We start from the raw sequence: 4,014 nt of genomic DNA, 5'->3' as shown, positions 1-4,014 counted from the left end.
CGGCTGTCTTTACTTGTTTCATTTCTCATCACAAAGGCCTTTCAGGGATGAACAGAGAGGGCCTGGGAAGAAGGGATGTGGAAAGTGATGGAGAGAAAAAAAAGAGAGACGTGAAAAGAGAGAGAAAATGAGAGGGGTGTGTGAACGTGTGCTTATGAAAGGGAAATGAGTGGTGGTTTAATTCATATCTTCCGAACATAAACACCCCTGCTTATTCTCAGAGGGCAAGATTCAGAGGACTTCAGAAAACTCTAGCAACACCCCCAGCACACACACACCCCAACAACCTACTTCTCGGCCAGGTAATTACCCCCACCTGGGCAAATACACACCACACACACACGCAAATCCCCACCCCACCTCAACACACGCACGTTCCAGCACCTCACCCATTTCCCTCTGCAAACATTTACCCTCGTGTGATCAGCTGAAGAGCGTAAGTCACTCAAACTCCAAATCACATCTGACTTCCAGCTTCTCACCGCGGAGAGAGGAACCCAGGTCCACCCCTACACTAACACTTAACAAGCTTTAACGAGCTCTAACGAGCTGACTCCATAAATCTCTGCCAGGGCTAATTACCCAGTCAGGCAAATGGAGAGGAAGTCACCGTGTCTCAGCACGATCGCCGCGGTCACACAGGCAGAGGAAATGACCACACACACACATACGAGCGCTTTATGTGTGAACACGTGTAGCTAACATCACACACATACACACACACATGTAGGACCGTTTTAAGCATGAACACATGCAGCTAACCACACACACACACACACACACATCTCTCTCTCTCTCTCTCACACACACACATAAGTGTTTTATGCGTGAACACATGTAGTTAACCACACACACAGTAGGGCTTTGACTTTTGCCCAAAAATCATATTCGAAGTTTGTTTGTTTATTAATATTAAAATTCGAATATATTTGAATATGTATTAATAATATTTTAACCATTAAATGTCTTCAGTAAGACCGATATTGGTATCAAACTAAAGTTCTATATGTTCTGTCCACCAGAGGGCAGTGTATCAGTCAATGTCAATAGACTACGTGCACGAAAGGCTGAGTATTTATGCGTGTGTTAAAATTGTTATTATTGAGCATAGGGCTGGGCGATAAAACGATGTATCGCAATAGACATGTAATCGATATCAATAAAAAAATATGTTCGATAGAACATTCATAATTAAAAGCAACACACACCTCCTGCCTTACGTTGTCCATAAATAAATAGGCTAAATATATATTGCATTGTAGTATGTCAAACTCTACCAGAGTAGGCGATAGAAGTAGGCCTACCTCAACACAGACTCTCCTTGCCCGTGCTCTCTCTCTCTCTCACTCCTCAACAGGCGATCCCTCCTCAGCATGCACATGTAATCCAAACATTAATGGAATTGCAAGACGACTGGCTAAATTGCTATTAAACCGGTTAGCATCATTAGCACGCTGCACAAATTTGTTCAAAACTGTTGCATTCAAATTGACTGCTAAATTCTAATCATCTCAATCCCGATGCAAATGGAAAAGTATTTTCCAAGACTCGAACGGGCCTGTCCCAAGGAGAAAACAGTATTCATTTGAAACTTAAACACACGTAGGGAAACTGAACAGTCTAACCAGACTATGATAAACTAGCAAATTAAGCTAACGTTACTTTGTTTACAATATTTCCAGGCTTTAACCAGTGCTGCTTTTCATTCAGACTTATCTGCACATTTATTTATTTGAGTGTTTTTCATGATTGTGTTGCCATTTGTTTTCCCTGTTTGCTTTTATTGATAACTGAGGTAATTAAAATCAGAGGAAGGTTAAGTTTAAAATAAAAGTGTCTATTATGTCTATGTGGGAGCTCACTAAGCGCGAACCAGCCAGGATGCTAACGTCACCTACAGGAGCCCAGGTGACCAATAATAGCCGCGATTTTACTTCACCAGGCATGAAAAAAACCTCGGAATCTGAATTGAAAACAACGTTTACAACCAAATACATTTATAGAAATTATCTCCATAGGCTACAGGTTTAAATATTAAGAGATCCCTAAAATTCGTTCGAATATCTTTAATTTTTAAAATAATCGAATTATATTCGAATAACGAAGTTCGGAGTCAAAGCCCTAACACACAGAACACACACACCTGCCCTCACATTCACACTTGGCATCATACAGACATATGGTCATCATACATAGCGCTCAGTGGTGTGTTTGGTCTTTTATACCAGTAGTTCTCCACCAGTAGTGGACTGAGGCGCCCTGGTGTGGCGTGAGGGGAAGTGAGTTGTGCCGTGGATCATTGCACAGGCTCATGACATAGACTAGAGCATATTTCTGAATGATTCAATGACACAGCTTCTTAACTAAAACATTACAGTCGAAGATTTACACCTATTTAATTTGAAGCTGAGGTTCATCTTATAACTCCTAGGCACGATCGTCATAGTTACCCACCTATGACATCAGCTCACGAACACTCTTGAATTTCCCCTTGAGGATCAATAAAGTATCTATCTATCTATCTATCTATCTATCTATCTGTATGTAAAGACTAAATATGGGCATATGACAATGAGCTCCCCTGGTAACAGTATATATAATGGGGAGATTCCTGGAAAAAAACATTGAATCACTTAATCTTTGAGTTCATACAAACCCTCATACCAAAAAACCTTGTGTGTCAAGGCGTTCTTGAGATATAACACTTAAGGTGTTTTTGACCATGACATTTGACCTTTGACCTCCAACATCAATTCACTTCATCTTTGAGTCCATACGAACACAAATTTCAGGCATGTATGTCAAGGCATTCTTGAGATATCGCACTCAGAGTATTCATGGACTTGACCTTTGACCTTTGACCTCCAACATCAACTCACTTCATCTTTGAGTCCATACAAACACTTGTACCAAATTTGAAGCATTTGCGTCAAGTCGTTCTGGAGATATAATGTGCAAAGCATGAGATATGGCTGTGACTTTTATTTTTGACACACGGGAAACACTTAAACAGGATGTGTAGTTTTAGGGAGCACCAGATTGTATGCATTAGAAGCTGAGACAGTTGGATTCACAGGTGACACCTGTGCCAGTGTTCTGATTAGCCCGGGAACTACTCTGGGAGCTTAACGAGCGCAGCTGGCTTTAGGCCATTATGACATCACAGCCATTCAAGTCTATGGGGGAAAAATTAGCTTTTTAACATTTGTAATCCCTTATTTCTCAAAAAGTATAAACTTTTAAAAAAATCTGAAATAATAACTCTCTTGCCCCACTCCAGACCTACACAACGGTTATTTCAACATGTCTGTACGTTAAGCGGTTAGAGTCGCATTCATTCTTGAAAAGGTAAAAAGAAAAGGTTATAATATGTGCCATAGAAAGGAAAGGAAGGAAATACTGAGAGTCTGACTGATGAACTGAGGGTGGCTACGTGCCCCCTCCCCACCCCCTCCGTCTGCTTTGTCAGACACATAGCACCTAAGATCAACATTATTCACTGACTAGGATTGTATCATCTCACCAAAACAGACTTACGTACATGTCCTGTCTCTTTCTCTCTCTCACACATAAACACATAAAATCTCTTTCTCTCTTTTACATGCACACATGGGCACACAGCCACACACACACACACACACACACACACACACACATATTCACTCACTAACAGAGGCACACAGATAAATCCAAACAATCTTTGATCTCTCTTTTGACTCCTTCAGCCTGATTTATATGACGTTGTTCACATCTTTCTCAATCCTCCCCCCTGTGTGTGCGTGTGTGCGTGTGTGTGTGTGTGTCTGGTAGGGTTACCGATGACATAACGGATGCCTTTTTAAACAGAGAAAATGAGGAGCCGCCGACTTATAGTCCTTTAAATCCTACACTGGCTGGACTACTGAACTGAGAAGGTGTCAGAAGGTGTGTGTGTGTGTGTGAGTGTGTGTGTGTGTGTGTGTGTGAGTGTGTGTGAGTGTGTGTGTGTGTGTGTGTGTGTGTGTGTGTGTGTGT

This window comes from Alosa alosa, chromosome 8 (genome assembly GCF_017589495.1).
Source record: "Alosa alosa isolate M-15738 ecotype Scorff River chromosome 8, AALO_Geno_1.1, whole genome shotgun sequence".
NCBI classification, from domain to species: domain Eukaryota; kingdom Metazoa; phylum Chordata; class Actinopteri; order Clupeiformes; family Clupeidae; genus Alosa; species Alosa alosa.
The sequence above is the reverse complement of the archived record's forward strand: the minus strand, read 5'-3'. Positions refer to the sequence as shown.